Source organism: Talpa occidentalis, unplaced genomic scaffold (genome assembly GCF_014898055.3).
Source record: "Talpa occidentalis isolate TD23 unplaced genomic scaffold, MPIMG_talOcc4v2.1 talOcc4.6, whole genome shotgun sequence".
In the NCBI taxonomy this organism is placed as follows: domain Eukaryota; kingdom Metazoa; phylum Chordata; class Mammalia; order Eulipotyphla; family Talpidae; genus Talpa; species Talpa occidentalis.
The window spans coordinates 37,975,893-37,986,023 of record NW_023604972.1 but is presented as its reverse complement, the minus strand read 5'-3'; positions in this window follow the sequence as shown (position 1 = coordinate 37,986,023).

The window sequence follows — 10,131 nt, the reverse complement described above, 5'->3', positions numbered from 1 at the left end:
GCTTTAAGAGACAAATTATAGGCTACTAGATAATGCAAAGGAAGAAACAAATTATGGTCAAAACTGGAATATTTCTTTTGTTATTGTGCTATTAGAACAAAAACAATATTTCATCTAAGAAAATGGTAAATTAATCTCAAATAAATAGTTTAAAATCACCATCTGCATTGTAGCCTGTTTTTTTTTTAATTGACATAGTTCTCAATGTTATTGATGTAGTATTAACATAGGGCATTTTTTATTGATACATATATATTATATTTTAACATGGTGTCTATTATAGATAATATAAATATAAATATACATAATTTCTGAATACTATGAGTACACGCATATAAACTTTCTCCCTGGCTTTTTGACAGTCCTTTGTCAGTATTGTTAATAAAAAAAGACAACCAAGAAAAAAATATTGCCAAGCATTATTTCAATAGTTGACTCATCTAAAGTTAATAAAAGCAAAATATATTAAGTGAGCAAATGCAATGTGATACTTTAAACTTTTATATAAACACTATTAATATTTATTGAAAAATACTTCCTGATAAAACGAGAACATTGACTTTTAATTATTCTAACTAGACTTCCCTCATTAGCTGTGTTCTGTGCCCTATGATGATTATGACAATGAATTTAAAAAGCATAGGCATTTGCCAACCTACCGTGAAGCAAGGAGTTATAACATAGGGACAAATATGGTCAAAAGGTTTTGATTGAACATTTTATTTTATTAATTAATATTCTATCAGATACTAGTTATTTTATCAAATATTATATTTAATTTACTATTTTAGTTGGTAGAAGTAAGAAAACATATGGTAGCATTTAGTATTAGCTCAGGATCTAGTATTAGCTTAGTATTAGACCAATGATTAACATTTGTTATACTTATTCCATATAGAATTCTAAGAATGGCCATTCCACAAGGTGTGATGACTTTTGTCTCTCTACATTAAACAATACCCCTTTCTAAATCATGATCAACATTTGACTGAGTGGTCTGAAAGATTAATCTGGTATAGATTAGAAAGAGTTTTTTCGATTAGATTTGGATATTCTGCTCATTTCATTTTTACCACTTAATATCAAAGTAACTGTTTCAAAAAGAACCAAACCCACAACAGATATCACTTGATTATTAAAATGAAACAAGTTCTTAATTTGGGAATGTAGCTACGAGAATGAAGGAAATGTGAGGCAAACAATGAACAGTGAAAAAACCTATATGAACCCCACAGAAAGTTACTAGAAACCCAAGATCAAAAGTTCCGAGGGAGGGAGCACTGCCATGGGAGCATGGGGTCTAGATCACTCAGAAAATATGGCCACAAAGTAGTCCTACTTACTGGCAGTTGAAATTATACAACAGAAGTAGCAGGTAGTGAAAATAGAAGGAGGGAAAGAGCAGGAGGGGACTGAATAAATGGCTTCTCTCTATCCTCCACTGTCCCAACTTCTACTGGTGATCACTTCCTGAGCCAGGCTGTCAGTGGAATGTGTGGAGACTATAGCCTGAAGTCAAATTCTACAATGCAGGAGTATACAAGGAAAGAGGTAGCAAGGGTTCTGACGTAGAATAAGTCTTAGATACATACAGTTAATAGCTCCAATATATCTTCATGTGCAAAAACAAGAATTACAGTAAACATCTCAAAAAATTACTGTTGGTATTAACTTAAAACAATGGGCTGGATTTTGAAAAGCCTCATGATAGTGAAAGTTGTTACTACTATTACCACATGCAATCCAATAGTTGTGAGTTAAAGGTTCTTCTTTTAGTTAATTGATAACAGTTGCAATAATCAATAAAAATTAAAATTATCGGGCCTCCCCTGGTGGCACAGGTGGTTGAGTGCAGTGCTGTGAAGCTGTCCACAGCCTCTGCAGTGCGGGTTCGATCCTAGCCATCTGGGATACCCACGTGGCACGGCAGACATCTCCTGTCTTGCCCGCTGCTCCCCTCATCAGTGTATTTCAGTCAGTCAACCTGTTCTGTTCCCCGCTTTGTCTCTGGTGAATCCTCTCACCCTCCCACACATCTGGCCTATACCCCGGTTCTTGAATGCATGAATAAATAAATCTTTAAAAAAAATTTAAATTATGATTTCCTTTACTTTTTTAGTCTTAGAAAAAAACAATAGAAATTTTTAATAGTTTGAAACACTGAAACTAGACATGATTTACATTCCTAAGAAGAAAGATTGAGGGCTCAATTTTTAGAATTGAAACAGAGGAACTCTAAGTATTCTCTCTCTAGGAATATGATAAAATTATTTTCAAAACTTAAGGTCAGGTCTCTAGAAGTGGCACCAAGAACACACAGCAACTAGAGAAATATTTATCAAGAAAATCTACTGAAACTCCCTAAGAACAGTAAGAACCTTGTGTTTGATTCACAGCCATCTTCCCTTTCACCCAGTGTGATAGAAACTCTATCCCATGCAGGTGAAGCAAGGAACCCAAGGCTGCCTCTAATCTCCAGCTTCTAGTCAGGAGTGAGGCATCAGTACTTTACATCCTGTCTCCCAGTCACCTGTTACAGGGGCTAAATTCCTGATGGGGTGCAGTCAAGAGGCAGGGGCTCCATTCTTCTGTCCAACTCTCACTTGTGAGATCAAGATGTGATTTGGGGCTCTGTCCTGAGAGCACAGGAGTCCTGTTCACCCTCACTATCTTCTTCATAAAATAGAGCTCCCATGTCAGGACAAGGAAGATGAGAACACAAAAAACTGGGGCTATCCCCCTCTCCCTCCAGTAAGTATAAAGCTTTTAATGCGACACGGCAATCACAGAGAAGTGCACCACTGTCCCTGTCTTCAGTGCCAGAGCCATGACAAAGAGATATTGTCCAATCATAGAGACAGATTATAGCAAAGATTGTGAACACGTACAAAATAAATTGCTTAATTGGCAAAAAAGTGTTATGGAGTTTAGCCTAAGTGTGCTGTCAAAATCAATGAAGGGTATGGTGAAAGTGACTAGAAAGAGACTGGTAGCTTTTTAAGAGATATAAACTTGACTATAGGTCATCTAGTTCATATGAGAGGTCAAAAGACATCTTAGTTAAGTTCTGCTGGCAGTCAGAAGAAATCTCAAATGCTGACTTCAGAAACTATTCCTGCAAAATGAGCCAGATTTAAAATGGATCACCTTCTGAGCAATGTATGCCCAAGAACATTGTGGAAGACATAAAGAAAGAGACCAACAGACAATAGGAGCTTATCTTTTGGGTGTAGACAGGAAAAAAGTTAGAGAGCCCTGGCAATACCATTGTTCACCCTTTATGAATATGTGCTCGGCGAGGCTGCTACACTGAGGAACAACATCCAAGAGTCCATGCTGGTGGGGAAATGGAATGCACTACAACATTCCAGCAATCACCAAACAAACAAGTCAGTAATAATGACAAGCCCTGGGTAGAGGTATCTAGTACCTAGACTTGTTATAATAGATTCACTAGATAGTTAGTCTTCAACAACAAAAATATATGCAAAGAAACAGAAATTCTGATACAGGAAAAATTTAAGCAAAAGAAATTGCCCACGAGAGCAACCAGAATTCAGATTTCAGAAAGATTTTAAACAAACCATTATTGAGATGTTCAACAAAATTATATTCAAATGAAATTGTGATAAAAGAAGTAAAGGAAGATAGGATGACAAAATCTCATCAAATAGAGAATAAGAATAACAAGGTAGAAATTATACATGTGTGTCATGTGTTATATATCGTATATGTGTATGTATAATAATATATGTAATAATATGTATTTCTGTTTATATATGTATATATAAAACTAAATAGAAATACTTGAGTTGAAATGTTTAGATAATTTAGATGAAGAAATAATTGCTAGAGTAGCTCTGGTATATCTAAACTGGGATGAGAACACCTATAGATAGAAATTATGAAATAATTGATATAATAAATACTGTACACTTTAAATGAGTAAATTATATCTCAATAAAGTAACTACAAAATTAGATTGGATCATGTTTCCATAAATCTGAGGGAATCATAAACATAAAATGGAATGCGTTCATCATTGTTTTCACCTCTTTAAAGTGACGTCTTATTTGGAGTTGGTGGGTTTGGCGTGTTGGGTCCTCGAGTTTCTCCATGAGACAGAGAAGTTATATTTAAAGAATAGGTTTATTAGGGAAAGGGGACTGAAAAATAAAGGACACTTGCATAGATATAAGCAGACATGAAGAGTTGCCCCGAAAGGAGCAGGTTTGCTGAGGCCTGCATGGTTGCAGGCAGGCAACCTTGAGGAGAGCTGCCTCTGCTGAGGGAGGTCAGTGAGGAGAAGTCCTGGCATGGTACAGGTCATGGGCAGGCAGGAAGCTGCTGCCCTACAGAGGGAGAGAGTTGGTGAAAAGAAGCACCTGCATAGGCACAGGTGGGCAGGACAGTGCCAGTGCAGAGACTGCACTGATACGGTATTTTTCTCTTTGAGAGGGGCTCATTCCTTTGTGGAGTGGCCTGTTGGCTGCTGATTTTGGATAACTATGCAGAATCCTAAAGGAACTGGAGATTCCACAATGGGCCCAATTTCTTTCTCTTTACACTTAGGCCTGTGCTCTAGACACTCCAGATAGGAAACTGTTACCTGCCTGGGTCTTGTACCTTGTGATAAGGCACTGGCTCCTAAGGATCTTGATTTCTACAGCTGGATTATTGGTCATGTTATTTTCTTCTACCCCCACACCCCTTGTGTGAGTCAGGCTCTGGTCTTGTGATGCCTCCTTTTAGTTTTCTATTCTTTCCTCCATCAAAAGCATGAAGCTGCCTTTTTTTTTTTTAAGATTTATTTATTTATGCATATAAGAGCTGAGTTACAGGCCAGAGATGCAGGGGGTGAGAGGATTCACCAGAGACAGAGTGGGGAACAGAACAGGCAGAATGGCGAAATATACTGCTGAGGGGAGCAGCAGGCGAGATAGGAGAGGTCTGCTGCACAATGAGGGCAGCTCCCTGGCCGGCCACCAGGGATCGAACTCGTGCTGCAGAGGCTGCAGATTGCTTCACAGTGTGGTGCTTAACCCCTCACATGACCAGGGAAGCTGAAGCTACTTTTAAAAGACAGAAAGAGTGGCTACTTAGTAATTTTAAATTTAATGTATAAAGTGTATACTTTCATATATTTCCCTAGTACTGATTATTGTATTATTTAGAAATAGGTTTTTTTTTTTTTTTCAATAAAAATCAAGTAACTGAACTTGAAATTTCTAATTTTTGCAATGAGAAAAAAAGACACATTTTCCCCAGGCATGCTAACCTTTAATTTTGATCTCTTTCCCTGCATTTGAAAATGTGTTTTCTTTCCCAAGAAGCACAAAGAGGCAGCTTTAGCTTTGCATTTACTGGCTTTCATGGTCCTAACCTTACCATCTCTTATGTAGAGTTTATTTCACAGAGAATCTGTTTTTCTGGCATTAGTACATGACAAAAGCAGGAGTGTAATAAGAATGCATAAATTGCAAATGCATAGTGCATAACTGAATATTTGAACATGTCTGCAAGCATTGGGGCAATTTGATCCTTATAATCCAGTTTACTTTTTTTTTTTTTTTTTTTCCTGAGAGTAAAGGGCATGCTTATCCAGGATTTATTTCATCTGCAATTTTCACATGACAAAATTTACTTTTAAGTTTAAAATGATGTTGTTTCAGTCCCTGGTGCCTGAATGTGATGAGAGTTGGAAAAGCAGACAGAACCACAAACGTCTAATCTTGGCATGGCATTTGCTTTCTATTTTCTTTAGTATGCACTGGTGGGATATTACTGAATGTTAAAACCTTGGCAGTCACTAGTGTGTAGAGTCTATTTCTTTTGTGGAGAGGAAAGTGAATTTGAAGTCCAGTAAAATTTATCTATTTTTAAAATTATTTCTGATTTATTTTAGCATTAAATGTTCTCTTTGGCTGTATGTTGCAGCAGTGGAAGAACACTGGATTTTCAATCCACTAAACAGAAGTATTCAGGAATACCCTGTTTCTCCTAGGTGAAGGATATGAATCTCTACATTTGTTCTCTGTAAATACGTTGCACTCTTGTCAACAGTTAAAAGAGTGGTTCAAAAGTATATACTACTTAGTGTCACACACTTCCCCTTCCCTATCTTCTTAAACCCTTTTGTTTCAAGGTGAGATGAAAACTATTACATCTGTTTCTCATATAACCTATCTATATTAGTTCTTCCTCACTTGGTACTGGATTTTTTCTACCACTTTTTAAAACCTCATGTCTACCAAATTTACATTATACTTTCTGTTATGAAAAATTATGTGGTTCTGCTCCATTTTTTAACTTGTCAAAATGGTCTGATCCTAAAATTAGAAACTTAACTATATCTTTTTGATCTATCAGTTACATTTGCCATTGTTAGCCACCCTTAATATAATTCTGACATACCTCTTTAAAATATATCTGTAAGCATTCCTAGATTTTCAACTACGCTATCAAATCCTTCAGAAAAGGAATCGCCTCATAGAAATCTGAATTATTTCTGTATATATTTACTGAGAACTCAATATGTGCCGGGCATCCTTTATGGTGTCTAGGGTCTACCAATGAACAAATCAAACAAGTCTGTGTTTTTGGAGCTGATATTCTGGCAAGGACAAAAATATAATAAATAGCAAAATAAAGTAAATTGTTACATAGTGTGTCTAGAAGTTCATCTACTATGATAAATAGACAATGTATTAGAGGGAGGGAATTAACTTTGTAGTCAGTCTAGTAGAGGTTAGTATCAAAAATAAATCTCAGTGTTCTTTCCAATATCTAGCTTAATGTTTTTCATATCAATCTTATAAAATAAACGAAAGCAGAATTAAAAATAATTTTTCTATAAAAATCTTCCTTATGATATTTGTCCCTTTCACTATCCATTTTTTACTTAGTCTGTATCACATAAAGACTGTGGATATAGATGTATGTGAGAGATATGTATATAAATATATAGATATAGATAATGATACAAATATAGATATAGAAACAGATGTTTAAACTTCTTAACACTTTGTCATTTATCTTATCAATATACAACAATATATATTAATACTTATATGGACCTAATCTTTCCATTCTTTTGAACACATTCAACAAATATTCATTTTTAAAAAAGCAAAATCAGTTAAAGAATCCAAACTGTGAAAGAGATTTTGACTTGTTTAAGGCATAGCGAATTACTAATCAATTCCCTATTATAATGAATAAAAGATTAAGACTTTTCTTTGGAATCAAAATAGAGCATATACAGATGCTAAATCTATATAATGTTAGAAACAATTTTACTTCAATAAGTTTTTTTATAATGCTGATGTTGTATGAGAAGCAGCACATAGAGAGTCAATGCTATGGGATTAAATCACCATGCAGGTACAGAGACATTTTTGAAACTACTTCACTCTGTTCAATTAAACCTCAAAAAAAATATTAGTTGAAGTGATTATGGTCACCCCAATTGTATGATTTATGCTTTTGCAACAAATCTCAATAAGGTGTTTAGATAATTTAATGAGGTAAAATAAAGCATGTAGATGAGTTTAGAATCAATGAGTTCAAATTTGATATTCATCTTTGGTTGTGATTTCTTCAAAAGATGACAACTGTGGTAAGGAACTGTTGGTTCCTTTATCTGTTAGTTATATGATTTTGGACAAATTTTTATTATGTAAACTACCTATGCCACAAAACTCACCTGTAAATTAGGCTAATAGAAGTGTTCTTTATAGGACTGGCATGCATTTCAAATAAATTAATACATATAAAACACAACAGTATTTGCCAGTTTGTACTTTTTAAATTAATGCTAAATTAATTAGTATCAGAAGATGTTTGACCAATTAACTTTGCCTATAATTTCCGACAAAGTATTTACTTTCGCTGATTTTCTGGAAACAAAGACTCCTTCCCATCTTCTTTTAGGAAGTTTATATAAATACTGATTATTTAAACATTTAACAGGCAGATTTTATTTAAAGACATTGCCAAAATCTATGAAATAACTGACACTTTATACATCTTCCAAATTGTGTTACATGTGTACAACATTTCTATAACATAATAAAATTTTTTCAACATTTCTTTTTATAATATTTTATTGGAAATTAACATAAGGATTAAAAATCATTCCAATGCCATATAGTTTTTAGTTCTATTACTTTATGATAGTATTTCTCTCCTTTAAACTCAGGATTGCTTTACACATTTTGAGGTCTTTTCTGGTTACCTGTAAATTTTATTATGTTTTGTTTTATTTCCTTAAAGATTATTGTTGGTACTTTAATGGAGATTGCATTAAACTTCTCTAAATTTAATGGAGATTGCATTAACTCTCTCTAAATCTCTAAATTTGACAGAATAATCATTTTGACTATATTGATTCTCTCCATCCATGAACATGGAATGTATTTACATCTCTGTATGCCATAATTATATTCTTTAAAAAATCTTCTAATTTTCAATGTTTAAATCCTTTACCTCATGGTTATATTAATTCCTAGGTGTTTTATTCTTTTTGATGCAATTGTGAAAACAATTATTTCTAATTTCTTTTTCTTCTCAAACATTTTTTGCTTATAAAAATGCAAGAGATTGGGGGGCAGAGCAACATGGCGGCGAGGAGACGCTGCGAGTAAGATCTCCCATTAAAAAAAGTTAATAGGGAGGAAAAGCGGCAGGTCCCAGTGAGAACTGGGACAAGAAAGATAAACGGACAACTCCAGCAAACTACCTGAAGAAGAAAGTTGCCATAAGAGAGGACTAGAAGGGAGGAAAGCGCAGAACCCTGCTCCCCTCCCCCACCCACAGAGTCAGTACTCTCCGACAAGCAGACAGGAGGAAAAAAACACACTAAAACGACCAACAAGAAGAAACTACGCAGCAAGCAGGACTGTGAGTGGAAAGGAACTATTGCAGCCACCACACACCGTGAACGGGAGCTGTGGAGAACCCTGCAGGATTCTCCTGGCAGTGAGCGAACACCTCCGGGCGCCATTAGAGAAGAACAAAGAGACTCTGGAGACCCGCACACAGCCCCGGGCCGGCCGGTAAGCTTGCGCGGAAAAGCGGTGTGCTTGGTGTGCTTGAAAAGCAAACGCAGATCTGGATCGCGGCTGCCCAGGTCCCCGCACCTGCGACCTAGGCTTGCGGGGAGACGCGCGGAGGTCCTCACTGGGGTGAAAGTCCCTCACTGAGTAAGCAGGAACCAGGCGCCCAGGCACGGGAGCGGATACAAAAGGCGCCATTCCTGCGCCACTGAACTGGGCTACAGCCCGCGTCCTGGACCTGAGGGCTTTGGAACTGAGACCCGGGGCACGAAATTTGGGGCGTGGGTTCTCCACGACGGTGAGGCACAAGGCAGACACAGCACCCCAAAGCCGTTGAGGTTTACCCTACCATTCCCGCACTGTTCCCTGTCCCACGGGGTGGGGGGAGGCGAAAAACAGCCCCCCCAAGGACAATAGGAGAGATCTCTGGTGCCACCTAGCGACCAGGAAAAAAAAAGTCACTAACACCCCATAGAACAGGAAATTTCTTAAGACTGCTTGAAAAGGGCAGAAGGCTCCCGGAGGAAACAGTGGCCAGCTGGGAAGTTAGCCCACGCCAGGCCCCTTCCGACCAGCAGTCTGAGCCCACAGAGGGAACGGGCACCCACGGCCGGGGCAGACCGGGCTCGCAGAAGAGTGTGCCTGAGACCGGAAGCGCAGGGACTGAATCCCGCGTCGCCATTTTAGAACAGGGACTTTTCTTCAGTAAAGACTGCCTGAAACCAGCAGAAAGCTCCCTCAGAAGCCAGAGATGTCTCCTGGAGGAGCCAGAGGGGAGCGGAGAAGTTCACCCAAGATGCCGGCCAGTCCGAGCAACACAGTGTCCCAATGCATACGACAAATTAGAAAAGAGACAGTAGGGAGTAGAAGAACCACACGCAACCTAACAACTCCTCAGGAAAAAAGCACACCACAAAAAGAAAACCACCCTCCAGATTACAACGACAGTAACTTGGAAGAACTTCTGCGACTTCCAGAAAGAGAATTTAAAATTGCTATGATTAAAAAACTGACAGAAGTCATAAAGGAAAACAATGATATGAGAAAAATAATCAACGATCAGAAGAATGAAATT